General features: G+C 37.7%; 1 protein-coding gene across 5 annotated transcripts in view; it reads left to right on the top strand.

Annotated features, from left to right (window-relative positions):
- Positions 20,308-21,510, top strand: part of GRIK2 (glutamate ionotropic receptor kainate type subunit 2) — a 461,962-nt gene continuing 460,759 nt past the window's right edge. For 2 of the 5 annotated variants that reach the window (XM_021389811.1, XM_021389810.1), the window contains exon 1: positions 20,313-20,480. The gene's annotated coding sequence lies outside the window, so the exon portion shown is untranslated. Of the gene's footprint in view, positions 20,481-21,510 lie in introns of all 5 variants that reach the window. The other 3 variants (XM_021389816.1, XM_021389817.1, XM_021389815.1) reach the window with 3 other exon arrangements.

Here is a 21,510-nt window from a genome sequence, read left to right as displayed (position 1 = left end):
TGTATGACATGCCATTGCCTTTTGCCAAACAGATGTTAGTGATGTGGTAGTATGCATGGTAATAAACGTAAGATTCTTTTTCACTTGATCAAAAAACAAGAGCATCAGAAGGGAGTAACAAAGAGAAGGAATCTAGGAGTTAATTATTCTACATTTGACAGGATGGAATAGGTGAAATGAGAAAAAATGTCTCTGCTCTGATAGATACGAAACTCTGCATTACTAAGTTGTGTAAAACAGAATAAACTAAAATAATTAAACAGGTTCCAATTTTGAACCATTCTGTTACAATGTTTTATTTTCCATCAAGTAAGGGTATAGAATCGTAGAATCATAGTATGGCTTGGGTTGGAAGGGACTCCAAGGATCATCAAGTTCCAACCCCACTGCCATAGGCAGAGCCACCAACCTCCATTTGTAGCATCAAATGAGCAACACATCTGTATCACATAGGCCCCTATGACTCTTCACAAATGGGAACTTCTGCAAGGGCATTAACAATTATATTAGCCAAGTTCATTTATTTCATCAAATAACTTTGAAAAAAAAGGAAAAACAGCAATGTGATTGTCAGCCACTATGATAACACAGTATGGTAAGGAAACAGCATACTGCCATTAAAAAATGTTGTAGTTACTATTAGCCTGCTTAGCTTGAAATGCCAATACACTTTTAAGTGACTGAGTAAGTGGAGAGAGAAATAATGAAAATAAATAATGCAGTTCGTAACTGTTCTGTGGAGGGAGTGCTGACAACAAATGACCTCTCTGGATAACTCCCAGTAATGAAGCACGTGATACTGGATTTCCTGAAACAATTATGGGCACTGATATGTGTGAAATTATTCAAAATGGCTCAATATCCTATGAATAATTATGATGTGTTAGGGGGTACTGGAAGTCATGTAAGTATTATGAATAGCTTAGTGTCACTGCTCAAAACATTAGAAGAATTTTGGAGAAGTTACTATTAAGCATCTTCTTGTTTAGTCCTATTGCATATTAATTCACCCTTAAATCACAGTCAGTGAGTTAAAGATTGTTTTAGCATTCTCTTGTGGAAATAAATACAACACGTGGTGACTGGAATAAAACTAAAGCAGATGTTTACATGAAAAATGTGGGTTTTTTTTTTTCAGTATATTCATTACCTACATGCCTCCACCTTGGAAACACCCTGCTGCCCCTAGAGTCTCCCTACCACAATTCAGTGCTTGTAAGAAGTTTATCTGAAATCGCAGTCAATTATTCTCATAAAAACTGTACTGGGAAGAAAGCTCTTGGTACAGTTCAAAGAAAAACACTGTTATTGCTCAATGTCTCTTTCAAAAGACATGATATTGCCTGGATACATGTTCTTTTATATCCAATGCTTTGTGTGAGTCAGAACAAAAGTCCCCTAGCTCTCCAAAATTGTGGTCATTTGAAGTGCCATTGTAAAATCAATTGCCAGTGCTTTGCAGCTTCTCCCTGCACCCCTTTAGGATAGTAGCATCATGTTTAGAGTTATGGCTTTTGGAGGCAGGTTCCATTTCTCACTGCCTCCTCGAATTTTGCTTTGTTTTTTTTCACATCTCTTTCCAATCAGTTAGCATTTTCTGGCCTGTATTTTCACAGAATCACAGAATCATAGGGGATGAAAGGGACTCTGGAGATCATCTCATCCAACCCACTCACTAAAGCAGATTCCCAGTAGTAGGTTGCACAGGAAAGCATCCAGGTGGGTTTTGAATATCTGCAGAGAAGACTCCACAAGCTCTCTGGGCTGCCTGTTCTAGTGCTCCGTCAGCCTCACAGGAAGCAGGAGTTTTTCCTCATTTCAGATGGACCTTCTGTGTTTCAGTTTGTGGCTGTTGTCCCTTGTCCTGCCTCTGGGCACCAACAGAAAAGACACTGTCTCCATCCACTTGAATCCCACCCTTTAGATATTTATAAGCATTGATAAGATCCCCTCTCAGCCTTCTCTTCTCCAGGCTGAACAGTCCCAGGTCTCTCAGCCTTTCCTCATCAGGGAGATGCTTCAGGCCTCTCATCATCTTTGTGGTCCTCCACTGGACTCTCTCTAGAACTTCCCTGTCTTTCTTGAACCGGGGAGCCCAGAACAGGACACAGTGCTCCAGATGCAGTCTCACCAGGGCAGAGTGGAAGGTAAGGATATCCTCCCTTGTCCTACTGGCCACACTCTTTTTAATGCATTCGAGGATTTACTGGGGCTGTCAGTCTCTTATGAAACTTTCAGCCAAAAAACTGAGCTACTTATCTTTGCCTCCAAAACCATGGTGCTGTGGATCACCAACCTCAACCAGTGTTCCCAATGCCGACATTTTATCTGGACACAGTCATTCAGTTTTTCTACTGGCCTCCACAGTTGTGAATGTTCTTAACATAAGCCTTGAAGTCGTCTTCTCTATAGGTTTAAGTTCCTAATTCCTTTAGTCATAACACAGAGTGTGCTACTATATAGCTTTTATCTCTGGACTTTGAATGTAATCTGATTCTAGGAAAAGAAACATTTTTTAACTGTTTTACTCTGTCCTGTAGGCTTCACTTCATGTTACCTGAGGAAAGAGATTCGTTTTTTAAATGCAGAGTACTATGAACAACTGAATTTCCTGAGGTTGGTCTATTTTCTTTCTAGGGTGCCCACAAGGTGCCTTTTCAAAGCAGATCCTGATCTCAGTATAAATCTGCAGCCTTACATCTCTTTCTGGAAGACCAACTTCAAAAAAAGGAAAATTTCAAGACATGAATAATGACACATCTGTCCCTCAGAGTGGCTGTCCATCTGCTGACATAAAAGCAGCTCATTAGGACTGTTCTTAAAATTGATTTCAGAGCAGGGTTGCAAAACTGTAGTGGCAATTTAATTAATATTATGGAAAAAGTTGAAAAAATGTCTGTGAATATTTTGATTGCTTCTGAAATGAAAACAGTATGGTAGCAGAACTAATATGTTGTAGCTGATAGATAGAATTAGTGCAACAGCTGTACAGGTGAAGATAATTTTAATAACAATGAAGGAATTGAAAATAGGGATGAGCTTACTGGGCTAAGTGTTGCTAAATTTCATTAGTAAATCTCAGCTTTTGTGGTGCTGCTAGAAGTGTATTTTAGAACATGAGTCATAAATCATGGCATAATCTACAAATGATAGTTTATACATTAAATACATGCTATAAACCATAGTATGTAGAACTAGAGAAAATTTTCTCAAGTGAAAATTGATCCAATCTCCATTTTGTAGAGAGTGACTTTCTGTTGACATGTAAAAAAATAGGAAAGGTGCTTTGAAACAGACATTAGGTTGTTATATACAGTAGTACCAAAGTTTTACCATAGACTACTTTCTCTGTGTCTGAAAAAAATAATAAAAATTCTCCAGATCTATTTTTTCCTAAATATGACTTTGTAATATTACTTTCTGAAGTCTTAAGTCTCTAATCATTACGAAATATGACTTATTGTGAAGAAAAGATATTAAGGTTCTGCCTTAAAGAGAGAAGGAGACATGCATCTATGAAAACTGATAAGGGCATAAAAAGGAAACTTTATAATCAGCTCTAGACATTAAGTGATTTGGTTCCATTATTAATTTACTTACCTATTCAAAACAGTTTTTTTTTTTACTTAGGTAGAATTCTTTTGCTGAGATTTATAATTAGAAAGACAGACAAATCCTTAGACTAAAAAAGGATTGATTATTATTGGTAGTTAATATGATTTAGCACCAGTTCAATACTAAGAGCCACATCTCTGATGTATTTCTGGTTTAATTTAATATTTATAGAGAGTAGGGTTGCAAGGGACTTAAAAAGGTTGTCTAGTTCATCACCCTGTCCCAAGACAGGAACACTGTACCCACATCACTAGTATTAATAGTAACTCAGCTTCACTGTAATATTTTCTTTAATTCTCAGTGTTGTATTAAAAGTTGTACAACTTGTATTAAATCACATTAGTTACGGTAAACCAAATCAGTTCAGCCTTATGTATTTTAAGCAGTTAGCCTAAAACATAAACTTGGCCTCTTGATATTTGCATAGAGTCCTGGATTCTTTTGCTAACCATGCGAGTGTTCTTAGAAAAAAGGTAATTAACTGCTTTCAGTTCTGCCCCTCTTCGATAAACATAATCAGGATATAAAGTCAGATACCTCTTACTTAATCTTGTCAACCTTTTAAACAGGCACATGAATAACTTCCCTCTTAGAATAGGTGTCTTTATTCAAACTACCAGAGTTCAAATTACCAGGGAGCTCAGGTGCATGCAATGTCCCCGAGTGACCAGAAGGGGTGGAGCCAGGATCCACCCCTTCCCAGACCTCATTTAAGGGTTGATGGCGATATGGTGCTGTGCCTATGTATTTGAGGTATTCTGAAGGTAAGTAGTTTCTTTCCTTTATTTTTGTGCATGTGGTTGTTGAGTTTGAGTGTATCCTCACTTGCTGTAGCCTAGGACTTTACTGTTCTGCTGTTATTGTTGGGCTTGTGTTACTGTACTGCTCGCTTTCTTGGTTACGCGTAGTATGATATTCTCTTTGTGTTGGTAATATTCTTCAAGATGGACTTTTCTGGGAAAGCCTTATTTTACAAATATTAATAGGGTAACAGTCAGAGTTTAAGGACTCACCTTTCCTGTTTGTTGAGACATTAAAATAGAGTCATGGAGAGAGAAGAGAACAGCAGTGTTGCTTACTTTTGTTTTTCTTTTTTCTGGAATGGTAATGAAGTATCAAGTGTAAAAGCACCAAAATATTCATGCTATATCCTGTCTTTTACTAGGCATGTTCCTCATCCAAGATGAGGAGCTCAGTGAAGCTGGTATTTACAGAGAGATAAAGTTATTAGTGGGTATTTACTTCTTATTCAATTTGAAATGAGAACGCATGTAAACAGATGCTTTATTAAATGTGTGTTTAATAGTTTCTTTGTTATATTAGCAGTTTACTAAGGTACTTTGTTAATGAGGCTGAAATCATGTATCAAACTATGTGTACATAAAAAAAACAAAAAAAACTACATATGAGAACAACAAAATAAGCTCTAATATCCAATTCTTTTTAAAGAATCTATTAAATTCTTTCTTTCCTGCCTTTCTTCATTCTAGATGTAGAGATAATTAACAAAAAAAAACCTGCTAGTTCTGTACTGCCTTCTAATACTCTTGTGGAGACAATTACATGTTGTTGACTACAAGTAAGACTTTGCTGATGCTTGTAGATAGTGGATTTGTGTCTGACTGATATGCTTTAATGAATGGACTTAACTTACTCATGTAAGTAATTGGGTAGTTAAGCTTTGGTTACTGCATGGTATTAGAATTCTGTCATCAGCATTACAACTGGTGATGCAGAGATGCAACTAGCAGAAGATGTAACGGTAAATGTCCAGGTTGTCCATTCTGTTTTGCTGTGTACTCCGTGCTCTGAATAGTGATTCCTGCAAGGTGTAATCTATTTAAGTTGTTACAGCCTGGCTGCGTAACACATGAGAATTCCTTTTCTTCTCATTAACTTTATATACATGATATTCTGTGGCATGCTATGAAACTTGTGATGCTGCTGCTTTCTCCTTGTAAATACTGATAGTTTCTGTTGTGAATATGCTGAAAAGAAAAACTGAGGGAATACTCTGACAAGGATTTTGGTGGCTGTGTCTGAGGATCTAAGAGCTGTTATTCCTTTAAAAATCTAATTTGATTTCTTTATTTTATGTGAACATTGAAATTTTAAAAAATAAGGTGATACAAGTGAATTTAAGAAAATAATGATCAGAAATGTTCCTTTTGGAAGTCTGTTTTATTCCTACTTCCATAGCTGCTTGTTGTAAAGATTAAGAGGATTAGAGGCTTACACTTTGAAAGTTATTAAAAATTGTGTGTGGATAACTAATTTTCTAAGATCTGTCATGAGGACACAAGTATTTGTTAACTCTAACAGTCAGGTATGATGTGTCTAACTCAAAATGAGAAATAAAGAATTAAAGGCAGAACAGAAGACACAGCTTTTCCTTTGGCAAGCAATCCTAACAATGTCAATATATATGAAAATTAGACTGAGATAAAGCATGCAGTTGTGAAGAGAAACTCAACTTCACTTTTGTCAGTTACCATGTGCTACGATATACTAAGTAAAACCAGAAAAAATACTCCATATAAGTGAACAGGAGACAAGTAACAAAGATAATCACGCTATTCATTAAACTTCAGAAAAAGTAGCTATTACAATTATGAGAATCTGTGTAGGTAGAATACGATGGGGAGAGAAAAAAACTCTTGAGCAAATAAAGAACAATTAAAGGAAATAATGATTAAGCGATGTACTACACTGAGAGGCTGTGGATGATATTATCTGAGCTTTTCTAGAGTATTCTCACCCCTCTTCGTAGCTGAGGAGGGGTGAAAACTTCTAGTAATAGATTTGGAGATATATTGAACAATTAACTTATCCACTTGAAGCATTTAATCGCTATTTTCTGAAGATTGACTTATTTGATTCCTCTTATATAAAAGAACTTGTGTCTTGCAAGAAAAAATGATTTTGACATGTATTTAAGGACCTCAGAAGTAATTCAAAATGTTTCAAAGTTATGAAAAGCGCATGTATTCATCTCATGATGTACAAACAAGAAAAACAATCCAAACTTTAAGTCTGGTACACTCTGTATTGTACGCTCAATTACTAAGTTTTGCGTTTTCCAGTGTAATCACTTACATGTTGTTAACTGGCTTGAATATTCCTGCTGATGATAATGTAAATTCATGAACTGTAATCAGCTTTAGAGTAATTTTGTTCATATCATTCTCAATGAATTTGTAGAAGGTAAAATAGTTATTACTGTAATGAGCATTTTAATGCACGGCCAGATTTATCTGATGTGACTTTGTGACAACTTCTTTTACTGTGGTGGTTGTGAGCTGGACATTAATAAATTAATGATTAGAAATCTGGCAAATCTCTTGTGGATGTTCTTGAAGTGGAAAGAGCTGTGTAGGTGCTTCTGTGATTAACATCGAAGCATTTTGTTTGCTTTTTGTATATATCAAATATTGCCGAGTGGATATAAATAGTTCACCAAGTGGCCTGTCCTCATACCTGGTAACCGAATTTTTTACATTATTTGTGTAGATAAGATATATACTCTCCATATTGTCTTTATTCAGTGGCTAAGCCTTTGAAGGCTTAGCATCTGGGGTATACATCTGTTCCATAATGCTTGTTACCTAATATCTGTTTATGAACCTGCACATACATTTTTATTAATAGTTAAATTGCTTATGCCTTATCTTCCTTTGTGGTAGGCAGATTTGAAGTACTTGTCTTGGACTTGGAAATAACTAGTTGTAAGGTGTGGTAAAGTCTTTGCATATTCTTTTCCTCTGAGCAAGCATAATGTCGCTGATGCACTAGTGGACAAGACTTCCCTGACAGATGAGAGGCAACAATGTGGTAAAGAAAGATCAGATCTAGACCTTGGCAAATCTGGTACATGGTTTGGCACCATTGCACTTTATTTGGCAGTTTCTTTCTGCTCATATCAATGTTTGAGGCGACAAACATATTTCACTCTAAAATGCCTCTCACTGTAAGTCTGTTTTTCTTCTTTATCTTGTGACTTAAGTCACAAGTACTTCTGGAAGTTGAATAACATAGCAGAACATGGAACATATATAAGGACTTCAATATATTAAAAGTATATGTTTTGATGTGTGAAGTCATTGTAGGTCATCATAGAAGTACAGGCATTGTTTGTGGGAAGTAGTCTTTGAAATGGAGACATTTTGAATAGAGGATTTCAATAAAAATCAGATTTATGATACAGGCATATTTCTTGTAGAAAACTTTACATCAGATTCATCCATTCTTCTTTATGTCTGCCTTTAATCAGTCTTTACTATTCTTGAAGGTCTACATCTTTCATCTTTTTTTTCTATAGAGTTTAAGGCTATGGTCTTGTAGTATGGTTTTGCAACTGCCAGTATGAAGGCACAGACTTTGTAATAATTTTGGAAGGCCCTGGGACTGAGGCTTGCCAGATATGCTCTATCTGAACTCTTTGTGACATGTCTGGTGCTTTATTTTGCATCATCTACTTGTAACATTATTTTTTCCTTTGGTGATGCCTACTTTTCTTCACTTATTTTTCTATACACAACAGTAATGTTGTGGTTTAGTCTGGTAGGTAGCTCACCACCACATAGTTGCTTGCTCACTCCTCCACTTCCTAACTGGATGAGGGAGAGAAATAGGGAAAAAAAAAAAGTTATGAATACTGTAAGTGTGTATATGTATAATAATGATGCTCAAGCAATTGCTCACCACCCACCAACCAATGCCCAGCTATTCCCTGAGCTGTGGTGGCCTGCCTGATGAACTTTCAGAAATGTCCTTGCAGAGTTGTCCCAGCAACAACTAGAAACATTGTGTCATCAACATTGTTTTCCTCCTAATACCAAAGCATAGTATAACACCAGATGCATGAAGAAAAATAACTGTCCCAGCTGAAACTACGACACATGTTACTGCTACCTATGCAGAACTAAGGAGTCTCATTTTCAGATTGAGATACTCAAGTCTAAAGTAATGATGTATTATGTAGTAATGATCTCTGTATGTGGTCTCATGATAGCAGAAACCTATAGAAGTAGAGACAAGATGCAACGTAGAGGAGGGCAGGCATGGGGTGCCAGGAAATGGGACACGGGCTTGGTGCTGAAATCACCACTGTTAGGTATAATTAACAAGTAAGAGTTAAACTTTGAGCCCAACAAATGTAACTTTAGGGGAAAAAACATAGAAATAATATGTAATGTGTGGAAAAACACTATATATTGTACAATCAGCTGTAATGTGGTTCTGAAAACAGTGAATTGCAGAACTGTTGATATGGTAAGGCACCACTGGAGATCATCCAACCCTACGCTTCTTGGGTAAGTTAACTTAGTGTGGCTTGCCTGGGGCCGCATCCTGCTTTTGAGTATCTACAAGGATTGAGACTCTGTAGCCTCTCTGGGTGATGTGTATCAGTGTTTGGCTACCTTCACAGTTTAAAAAAACCAAATCTTTGAATGTTATTTCTTGTATTTTAGCATGTAGCCATTGCCTCTTGTCCTGTCACAGGATACATATGAAAAGAACCTACCCCTCTCATCTGCATATTTACTGAAACTTGTAAGATCCTCCCACTCTTCTCCAGCTTGAATAATCCTAGCTCTCAAACTCTTCTTATGACAAAAACTTCAACCTCTACCACATCTTTGTGGCCCCCCAATGGATATTCTTCAGTATGTCCCTCTTGTCCTGGGAAGGCTGGACCTGGACCCAGCACTCCATATATGTCTCACAAGGTCTGCCTAGAAGGGAATGATCACCTCCCCTATCTCCTGACAACAGTTTCCTGATGTAGCCCAGGATGCTTGTGAACCTTCCCAAATGAATGATTAGCAAGGCATAAAAACATGTTAGTAAACATATAGAATTGGTCCCAAGTGGATCCTAGAGGGAGAAAAAACATCAACATGAGCATCATATTCTTTGTGGTGAAGAACTTATGCTGGTAATTCCCCTTCTTCCCTTCTCCAAATACTGGATTGAAATGACTGACCTCAGGACTCAGAGGAGTGGGTGAGAGTGAGTGTAACACTGCAATAAGGAACAGAAACCAGGAGGTTCATTTTGAATTGTCTTTTCTGTATAGAAATGATTTTTCACTGAAAATTAGATCTGGACTATGTTAAGATTTCAGCTATAGTAATGACAAACTCTTAGCTTTATACGTGAACATGTTTTTGAGCTTAAAAAGATCACAAGAAATTAATTGTATGGATATAATTTTTCCCACTCATTTACAGTTGGGTAGGAGTTTTGTGGTGTGTGTGGTTTTTTTTTCTGAGCAACTTGGGATTTGGACTGAAATTCCACAACAGAAAGAACTAGAGAAATCCTAATGAAAAAACCTGATATGCAGTGTTTTTCAAGGTTTGGGTGCTGCAGGACTAAGAGCTGTCAGCTTGATTACTTCTTCAGTTATGGGCAACTCATAAGTTCTTTCTTCAGTCAGCATTTTGCTCTGGACACTTTTAAGGGGAGATAAAAATGAGAAAATTTTATTTTGGAAAGAAATAATTATTTCAAAATGTTATAGGTAATAAGAGTAGCTATTTAGTTGCTAGTGCTTGATTTGAGTCAAGGTTATAATACAAATAGCGTTAGATTGTAGAGGTCTCACTTGAAGTCCAATTGTGTTAGCTGCCATGCATATACAGCGTGTAGTGCACTGAGTGGTAGATCATGCATCAAGGTTTTGAATAAGATGCAGTTAAGTCGTGTTAAAACAATGGCATGTGAGTACTGTTAACAATCCCATGTGCCAATTGCTCCATACCAAATTCCATTACACACTGTATTGAATATATGTATACACACATTGAATGTATGTATAGTATATTTATCATCACAGTCATCCTCCATCAATTTGTGGCTTTGAAATAAAAGGAAGAAAAAAAACCATGGATTTCCCCATATCTGCTTAAAAGTAAACCCTGCTTCCCTTCATGAACCTTTCTGACAAATTATTTTGTCTTGCAGCTACTGTAAATAATTTGTACGAACTAAATAGTGCTGAGACACTCCATCACTGTTCAGATGAAGATCTCTGGGGAGAGGGAGAAAGTGTAATACTCTCCTGAGATTAACATAGGAACATCCCACATTCTTACTCTTGCTATAATATTCTTTTTAAAAAAAAAAAACCTAAGAACTCGAATGAATTCCAAATGGATAACTGCAGAAACAGGAAAAACATCTTTGAATATTCTGGGCCTTCATGCAGACTGTGATCTGAGAATCTCTTGGAGAGAAAGAGCTGGCCAGTCACCATTTTCTATACTGTCAGTTGTTGAAGTACATTTAATGTTTTTATTACTTTTGTATATTCCTTTGAAAGTATGAAACAATGATGCTGCTAGGCTGTGTAGAAATGGGGAAGGCCAAGCTAGAACTGGACTTGACAAGAGATGCAAAGAACAAGAAAGACTACAGGTATATTAAGCACAAAAATGAAAGTTCAAGTAGGAAATCCCCTTTTCTCCCACCCTAGTATGCAACACTGGTAGGCTGGCAAAACAAGCACGGAGAAATCTGAGGTACTCAATGACTCTTTTTTTTCCTCAGTCTTCACTGGCAAATGTTCTTCAGGCACCCCTCAAGCTGATAGGTCAGAAGGTGGGGACTGGAGGGGTAATGTTGAAAGTGCTGAAAGTGAAGATCACATTCATGACCATCCATAAGCCTATAGATCCCAATAAGATGCATCCAAGAGTCCTGAGGGAATTTTCTGATGCAGTTACCAACCTGCTCTCAATGTTTGAAAAGTCATGGTGGTCATGGAAGTCCCTGGTGTCTGGAAAAAAAGGCAGTGTCACATCAATTTTAAAGAAGGGTAGAAAGGAAGATCCAAGGAACTACTGACCTATCAGCCTCACCTTGATGCTGGGGGAAGATCATGGAAATGCTCCTCCTGGAAGCTATGCTAAGGGACATGGAAGACAGGGAAATGATAGAGGTGATACAAGACAACCAGCATGGCTTCAGCAAGGGCGAGTCCTACCTGATCAACCTAGTGGCCTTCTGTGATGGTGTGACTGTGTCAGTGGACAAGGGAAGATGACAACTGTGGCTCTATCTGGGCTTTAGTAAGGCCTCTGACATGGTCCCCATTACATCCTTCTCTTTAAATTAGAAAGATAGGGATCTGATGGGTGAATTTTTTGACAAGGCACTGATTGCAAGATCATACCCAGAGGGTAGTGATCAATTGCTCAATATCCAGATGGAGATCAGTGACGAATGGTGTCCCTCAGGGATATGTACCAGGATGGATGCTCTTCAATAAATTTATAAATGACATTGACAGTGGAATTGAGTGCATGCTTAGCAAGTCTGCAAATGACACCAAGCTGTGGGGTGCAGTCAACAGACCTGAGGAGTGAGATGCCATCCAGAGACACTTAGGCTGGAGCAGTGGACCCAGGTGAACCTCATGAAGTTGAACAAAGCCAAGTGCAAGGTCTTGAACCTGGGTTGCAGTAACCCCTGCTATCAGTATGAGCTGGGGGAATCGAAGGATTGTGCACAGCCCTGCTAAAAATGACTTGGGGATGTTGCTGGATGGAAAGCTGGACATGAGCAAACAATGTACCCTTGCAGCCCAGAAAGCTAACTGTATCCTGGGCTGTGTGAAAAGAAGCGTGGTTAGCATGTTGAGGGAGGTGATTCTTCCCCTCTGCTCTGGTGAGATCTCACCTGGGGTACTATGTCAAGATGTGAAGTTCTCAGTACTGGAGAGACGTGTACCTTGAGTGCATTCTGAGGGAGTCACAAAAATGATGTAAGGGTTGGAACACCCCTCCTACGAGGACAGGCTGAGAGAGTTGGGGCTGTTTAGTCTGGAGAAGAGAAGGCTCTGGGGAAACCTGATAGCGACCTCTCAATATCTAAAGGGGCACTGTAAGAAAGAAGGGAACAGACTCTTCTAAAGAGTCCGTTGTGATAGGACAAGGGAAAATGATTTCAAACTAATAGAGGAGAAATTTCAATTGAATGTAAGGAAGAAGTTTTCTATGATAAGGATAGTGAATCACAGGAGCAGGTTGTATAGAGTTGTGGTGGATGCCCCATCCTTGGAGACATTCAAGGTTAGGCTGGACCAGGCTCTGAGCAACATGATCTAGCTGCAGATGTCTGTTCATTGTAGGGGACTTGGACTAGTTGATGTTTAAATATCTCTTCCAACTCACATGGTTCTATAATTCTATAAGAGCTTGCAAAGCCAAAGAACTCCTTGCAAATCCTAGCTTTGTAGAGTTCATCCTAAATGTTAAAAAACCGATACCATTAATAATTATGTAGGTCATTCTAAAAGTAATGCCTCCTATTTATTTCCATGGAAACTACAATAGGTACAAAGAGCACAATAACACTTATGGTACAGAAAATTCTCAGCTAAAAAAACAGTAATTTTCAACATAGTCACTGCCATTAGCTATGCATTTTTTTCCAGTGATGAACAAGAGCCTGCATACTACACTCAAAAAAAAAAAAATTTGCACCAGTGGAGGTGACCCACTATTTCACAGCTGCTATGATAGTGTCTTTGCTAAGAAAATGTTGACCATGCAGTTCGTCTTTGATTGGCCCAAACAGGTGGAAGTAAGAAGGTACCAAATCCAGACCATATGATGGGAGTGATAGGACAGCACAGCCAAGACTGGTGATGTCCTTACAGTCTCCGAACTTATATGGGGCCTGGGGAAAGGCCAGAGAAAGGTTGTCTTTTTCTCTGGCCTGACTCTGTAAGTTCGAGCATTCTATGATTCAGTGATTCTACATGAAATCTGTATGTCTTCAGAGACCACAGTACTTATAATTTTTTCATATCCTAATTGGGTAAAATGATAATAAAGTAGGCTAAATCCTAGTTCTTATATGGCAATACTTTTGTATTTTGAAAAGGTATGAAATGCTCTACTAGTTAGATATTTGCACATATTTTTGTGAGAATGTAGCTATTCCACTATTAAAGTTGATATGGAAAACTAAGGCCTGACTCTTAATCTCATTTTATGTTAATGTTTTCTTGTCTTCCTTTTTCTCATTTATGGAAAGTTTGAGATAATATTGGAATGACATCTAATTAAGTTTTCTCAGTCTTCACAAATGGAAAACAAAGTTCGTTGCTCTTACCACCTGGCAAATTTAATTAAAATTCTTAAATGAAAGAAAATACTATTAAGATAAAATAACTCTTTGATACTGTTTCTCTCAGGGATGCAGATTAAGAGATGTGTATAAGGCAGTGTTATGACACTTTTGAACAGTTTTAAGTCTGTGTATATTGACCTAATCCTCTAAGACAGCATAAAATGCCCTTTGGTAGTATGAAGTAATTTAAGTGCAAAAGCAATTGGAATTCTTGCCTCAGAGTAAGTACATCCTCTTTAGCTACTGTCATCAGTATAACTGTTTTGAGACACCAACTACAGCTGGCTTTGGTTACACATTTTGTTTATGTGTGTGAAGGCATGACACTAAATAAGGTAGGCAGTAAAATTCAGTGTTCCCTATAACAGACCTCTCTGAGGTGTTTGAAGAGGTGTTTAATATCAGGTGACATTCTGTAAATCTCAACATGCATATATGTAAGTGTATTTGGAAGAATACAAACAGTCAAAACTCATTTTTTAAGATGATATGAAAGTGTACACAAATGTAAAGACATATGATAAGCAGCCTGTGACATTTAATGCCACTGGTTCTATGTTTTAAATATTATTTCAAATTGTAGATGCTGTTATTTGAACTATATTCTTAATGGAATAACTACCCTCTTTCTGACTGTAATGGATATAGTAAGAAATGTCAACAAAGAGAAACACAATCAATTCTGATAATTAAATAGCCTGGAACTACTTAGAATAGAAAAAAGGTATAATTTAGGAAGATTTTTTTTTTAAAATATTTATTGCTGCAAATTGGAGCATTTAAGGTTAAATAGTGCTTTTTGGCAATGGAGCAGATTTCAAAGGAAGCTACATATGCGTGTATTGTATGTTTAAAGCCAGGTGAAGGAATAGCAAAGGGCACATCTAAGATTTTAAGAATATCCATTAATGATACCAAAATGCATATGTACAATAGAGTCTTGCTTTTTTTTAATGCGGTCTTAAAAATGTTTCCACAGAAAAGTCCTCTTTATACACAGGTAGGAGTAATGAAGGATGACAAATATTAAATTGGTAATGTGCCATTCTTCAGATTCATTCCTCTCACTCTCAGCAGCTGTGCTGCTCACAAGGCAGCAGGGTATTTTCTTTGTGACAAAAAAATAGGGATAACAATGTCATCTTTAAATAGCATAGTGAAACCACAGCGCTAGGCTGGTTAAGTGTATATTATTAATTAGTGTATTCAGTGGTATTTTGACCCTGAGGGCATGGTTGGTATTTTCTGTATCCAGCTTCATAACAGATTTTATCTTTTTCATTAGACAATTTACAGTACCAAAATAAGTTAATAGAAGTACTAACTTGTATAACACATGGGCATTTTGGAAAAGCTTCTCACTTTTGAAGCATCTTTATCTGGCCCACTTGTACATACTGATAGAAATACAGAGACTTTCGCCAGTCAATAGAGATTGACAAAGTTTTTCCACTACAGACAGCTTCAGTTAGTTGCTGTTAGGAATTAGTGTTACAGACAGCACTCCGTATTTATTTCTGCTACATTAGTGGCTTACTTACCATGATTTATGACAAGTTAATTAAGCAATATGATAATACTGCATTTTATTTTCTTTAGTGGATTCTCTAAGAGCAGTTGCTTCATTTTGTATTCCTTTATTTTCTTTCAAAACATTTTTAACAATAAGACCTGTTAAATTTTAAGTGGTAATTTTGGAAGACCAGCCACACAATTCTGTGTTCTTTAATTGTTGTTAATGGCAACCCCAATGGGGTGATCTAGCTGCAACATTGTGCTAGGAATGTAAAATACACTTTTTTTTCCTAATGTTTATATGCATACCTTTTACTGAAATTTCCTTTTCCTGGTGGAAAATCAATGCTACAAACTTCTGCTATAGTCCAAGACCAGCTAAGATCTCTATTAATACTCTGTATCTGTAATTAGAGCTTGATGAATGTGTGTTGCAATGGAACACTTGTTTGATGTGTGGTACTTACTAACATTTCATGCTTCTGCTACCTCTGTCTGAATTGGCTAAATACACCATATAGTTACCTAGCTTCATTGCCATGTTATACTCAAAATCTTGATACCAACAAAAAGGAAACACACATTATATATAAAAGTGAGAATTTACTGTTAGTACAGTTGAAACCTTAACAGTTTAGTTATTATGGGGAAAAAACCCAAACCAACACTTCTATCTTGAAAAGCCTCAATAATTTAACACACACTTCCTAGTTTCTACCACTTTTTCTTGTGTTATGCACAGTTTGAATGTGGCTATACGCTATTGTATCTTTCAGGACAGACCAAAGTGCTACTGAAGTTTGTCTTTTCTACATTTACTCCTCAATTGGTTTATGTGATGAGAATGGGCTTGGGGCTCTCCTGTGCAGCCTAAGAGTAGTGATTGGATTTCTTTGGTGAACAGCAGGGACACATTCTCAGCACTTGACCCAGATACACCCATGTTCTTATATTTTGGGGTACTGTGATTAGGGAAGTATTTCAATCCATTTATTGCCTGTGGGTGACTCGAGGACTTCAGGCTCCTTGAACTCTGCACAGTACAGCTGGGGTAATATCCACTTGTTCTCATGCTAACCACCGATTTCACAAACACTGGTTTGCCAAATCCAATGTCAACCCATTTTCTTGTAAAAAAGGGTACATGCAACTAATAGTTCTTTTTCTTCTGGCAGACTTAGCATTAGGCTGTACAAAAAATGTTCCAGTTTCTCTTGAGACCTCTTTGTTCCATAACTTATGTGATGGGGGCACTGGGCTGACTTCCTCATTTTATGATGCTGATCTATATCAAGTGATCTACTAGGGCAACTGTTGGCACCTTGTCCCAGAACCTCAGCTAAACCCAGTCATCTCTAGCAAAGGTACTGCTCAAGTGCCTTTGCCTTTGATTGAGCACTCTTTGCAAGCTTTGCCCCCCCCCCCTTTTTTTTAAATAGACATATGTCATCTGACTTCAGTTTACTAACATATTCTATGACAATGAATAGCTGAGTAATTTTAGTCTCCAAAATGTTATCCTAGCATTTAAAAACCCATTCCTGGTTCTTGCTTTAGTCACAAAATAAAAAAAAGTTATTAAACAGACAACTAATTTTATGTAGGACTTCTTGATTTTCCAAGAAAAGAAAAATAATATGTTATTGAAAGTGCATTCCATACAGTTGTCTGGCTTTGTCAGACTTTTCAAGGATTGACCATATTAGAAATTCAAGCTCCTTCATGCAGACATGATTGATTACTGTTTTTCGTTTTGTTTTCTGAATGATGCTATTTAGTTTTATGGACTATTTAATCCCAAACATACTCACAAGTTTACTTTCACTACAGTGACAGCATTCTTAACTAGCATTTCTAGAGATCTCATGCACACATAGAATTGAATTCAATCAGGATGCAGAATGCTTTAAAATGTGTCCCATTTAAATTTGTCTGTTTACGCAGAGGCTGAATTTGATCAAGTCTCTAGCAAACAACTAAATAATTCAGTCCAGTGGCATTCTTACTTCACATGACTTGTACATCTGTCTTGATTGTGAATATAGATGTTTTCCCAGGAATGGGCCTTTGCTTTGATGAAATGCATCTGGAAAAACAGTTTTTAATACATTCAGTAAATAATACTTTGTTTGTCATTCAACTCACATGTTTTTCCATCTCTATATATAACCTCTTTGTTTTAGATACAGATGACTAAATAATCCAGTCCAATGGAACCAGAACTATTACACTTTGAAATTACAGCTGCTTGGAGTAGGAGAAGAGTGTCTTGTCATCTCCTCCTGGTGATGAGGAGAATCTCTCTCTGATGGATGGCATTTGAAAAACAAACAAAAGGGCTAGATGGATATTTTAGGAGTCTTACAGCTCTACTTTTGAAAAATACTATAGAACTTCTTTGTATAGCTACACAGTGTAGAATTGTTTTAGCTCCATGACATCATGATGTGTTGCATTGTGAAATGAAGTGATTGCAGCGTGATTGGAGCAGCTGATATATTTCAAATCACTTGACAGAAGGGAAAGCCTAGGAAAAGTGGAAAATCAAATGGATATATATGTATAGCAGAAGTGATCCAAACAAATTTTGAACACAATTATCTTTGCTATCCCTTTTATAAATTTAACAGCTTTGTAATAGCAGCTTGATTTGTATTTATGATGGTATAGATCTTCTTTTGTTCATTTTCTTTATAGAAATCTTACCGAAAACAATAGTTGGATACTGCAGAACAAAATAATATAAACTAAATAAGAATTTATATTATAATATTATAAATAATAATATAAGTTAAATTAGAAATAGGAAATATTTAGTCATGAGTTTGAAGCTGTTATTTGCTATTCTGTTTAGTTGATCCTATCTGTTTCTAATCAAGTGGGAAAATAAAGCTAACATCAGTAGAAGTTTTTCAACCCCATTTCAATCCTAGAATCTTCTCATCTCTTATACACCATATCATTTGGCCCAAATGCAACTGCTCACACAAAGCCTTGGATCTCCTCCAGTCTTAATGCATGCAGTATAGGTATGGCATTAATTTTGATGGATAGTGTCCTCAGGGATATAGACAAGGATGAAATGTCAGTGCTTATACTTTTGAGTCTGCTAGGGATCTCTGAAACTCCTGTGCAAAAGAACCTGCTGATATGCTGGTGTGACTTAACACAAATATCTAGAGATTGGTAAGGTAAAATCACTTTCTGTTAGCCAATAAAACATGCTGGAGCTTCTTTCCACACTGAATGCTACTAACTTTAAAGTTAATTCTGTCTCCTCTCCGACTGAACATGTACCCAAGGCCACTGGGAGAGCTTTAATGATCAAAGTGTAAAAAAAAAAAAAGAGTAAGGTGACCAGTCAGTGAGTTGACAGCTGGAGAATGTACTTTGTAAATCAGCATTACAGATAGCTTTATTTTCTTTTCTAGCCTTCTTAATAATTGCTGAAGCTACTCATAGATGCATGAATGAATGTAGCAGGGGAAAAGTAACAGTGATAAAAAAAGGCTTCTATATGTTTTCAAGCAAGTCCTCCAAAAGCAATGAATAGAACCAACTCAAAATGTAGATGATGAATTTGTGGGTTTTTTTTCCAAGTTCATTAATGTTGGAGCACCTCTAAATTAAAGTAAATTAATGTAAGCACCTCTAAATTATTGTCTTTGGTGACACACCACAAAGATAAAATTATACTGACCTCCAAATCATGATGGCAAGAGATTTGTTAGTGGGATTGTGGTTGCACTTCACACTAACAAAGGATTCAAAATCTTCTGAACGTTATCACGGAATCATTTGCTTACTCTTCCTAGGGCCTAGAAGGAGCCACTTTTTTGGATCTGTAGCTAATTCACCTGAGTGGAGTGCTGTCAACACGAATTTCCATGTCTTCCTCATAAGAGCAATCTGTGTAACACAGAGGATTTACACACATATACTTCTATTGATGCTGTAATATACTTTCAAGATACAAATTTGTACTATATCACGTACTTAAGGTCTTATTGCATGATGTGAACATGGATTTGTATCATTCATCTATTAAACTTAGAATGAAGCTTTCAGGTTTGTCATCTGGTCAATAACTCTAATGCTTCATCAGACCACAGTCCAAAACTCCTTTTGTTTTTTCTCAAATGCATCTTTGTTTGACTTGTTATACTCAGAACTTTTCCTCTCAAGAATGCATTCATTCTGAACATCCTTGTTACTGCTGCATTCTTTGCCCTTTCTTCTCCAAGCCTGCAAGTTAGGCTACAGATCTTTCTTTGCATGTAGAATTTATTCAAATCCCCACATTCTGGAATTTGGGCCCAGGAATAAGAAATGCCTTCTACTTGTCTAAGGAAATGTCTTCATTTGACTCAGGGAGACATTATGCATTTATGGTACTGTATAAAGATTCATCTTGTAATAAGCTAATATTATATTACTGCTATGTCAGTTTTATGGATCACATGTCAGATGAATTTCCTTTTGTAGCTTAGTACCAGTGTACTGGGCCTATGTGTCAAGGTTTAGTAGCAGGGGGCTGCAGGGGGCGGCCTCTGAGAGCAGAGCCAGCTCCAGCTGCTCCAAAGGGACCCGCCGCTGCCAGAGCTGAGCCGTGAGCAGCGCTGGGTGCGCTCTGCGAGAGCAGATGGAAGGGGAAGGGACGAACCGCTGTGCAACAGCAGCTGGGACAGGGGAGTGAGAAATGGAGAGAACGGCCCTGCAGGCACCGAGGTCGGCGCAGGAGGAGCTACGGGCACACGGCAGCAGCTCCCTGCAGCCCGGGAGAGGCCCACGGAGGAGCGGGCCGTCCCCCCGCAGGCACTGCGCAGAGCAGATCTCCCCGTGCAGCCGCGGAGAAGCCCGCGGTGCAGCGGTGAACCTGGCCTGAAGGAGCCGCAGCCCATGGATACGCCTGCAGGAGCGGCCCGGGCCCGAGCTGCACCCGTGGGGAGCAGTGCCCGAAGGGTGGGCCCCGCGTTACGGAGCCGTGTTGGGGCGGTGCTAGGAGAGCTGCGGCCTGTGGGAAGCCCATGTGGGATCAGTTGGGTAGGACGGCGTTGTGGGAGGGACCCGCGTGCGGAGGAGCGGCGGTGAGAAAGCGCTAAACGCCCACAATCCCCAGTCCCCATCCCCTTGAGCTACTTGTGAGGAGGAGGAGGAAGAAATAAAGGTTTGAAGTTGTGCTCGGGAAGAAAGTAAATAAGGGGAAGGTATTTTCAGTTTGTTTGTATTTCTCACTGCTTTATGGTTATAAATGGGAAGATTAAATTAATTTATTGCCAAAGGCTAAGTCTGTTTTGCCCGTGAGGGTAATTGGTGAGCGAGCCCTCTGTCATTTTCCCAATTCATGAGTTTTTTTCATCATACTTTCTACTGCTGTCCTGCTGAGGAGGACAAATGAGACAGTGGTTTGGAGGTCACTGTTCACCAGCCATGATCAACTCACCAAAATCAGATTGTAATTTTATACATAGCTATCTGAATATGCAAAGATAAGAGAATATATACAAATATATATGTAAAAGAATATATTATTTTTATACTCAGTAATTACGACATCTTCAGTTCCTCCCTCCACCTCTCCATCACACTTTGTTTCCCATGTCCTCTCTAATATTCCATCTCGAGCTCTCTTTTCGTGTTTTTCACTATAAAATCTATGGAATAGTGTAAATAAATCCATTTTGTGATTCATATGCAGTTCACCAGAACAGAGTTTTCATTGGAATCTTGGAAAACTCAATACAAAGGAAATCTGTGAGAAGACTAACAGGAAGTAGCAAACTCAGCAAAGTCAGCAGAATGAAACTCAGGTGCCATGTCAGTATTTAACATTGTCTTATTGCGACCAATGTGTCAGTCCTATCAGTTTCAGTCTTATGAGGGACTCAAACTAACTGTGATGGATGTACATTTCCATATTATGATTTTGTCATGCTTCATGGTGACACCTTGGCTTAATTATTCCAATACAAGTTGCTGATATATCAAATTTTACAAAGCAACAAGTAGAGAGTTCCAGAATTTCTGGAAATATTTATAAACGATTCTAATTATATAGAATGCAGAAATGTAAGTATTAAAAAATATCTGTTGAAAAAAAGATGATTATCTTATACAATGTTTGCCAAGGTCAGAAAATAAATGATTAAATTTTGTCTCTGCATCGTGGGTTTTCATGTCTGACTTTCAGAAAATTAATGCCCTCTGCCTATTACTATTCTATAACTAACCAGCACT

Source organism: Numida meleagris, chromosome 3, assembly GCF_002078875.1.
Source record: "Numida meleagris isolate 19003 breed g44 Domestic line chromosome 3, NumMel1.0, whole genome shotgun sequence".
Classification (NCBI taxonomy): Eukaryota; Metazoa; Chordata; class Aves; order Galliformes; family Numididae; genus Numida; species Numida meleagris.
The sequence above is the reverse complement of the archived record's forward strand: the minus strand, read 5'-3'. Positions and strand labels throughout refer to the sequence as shown.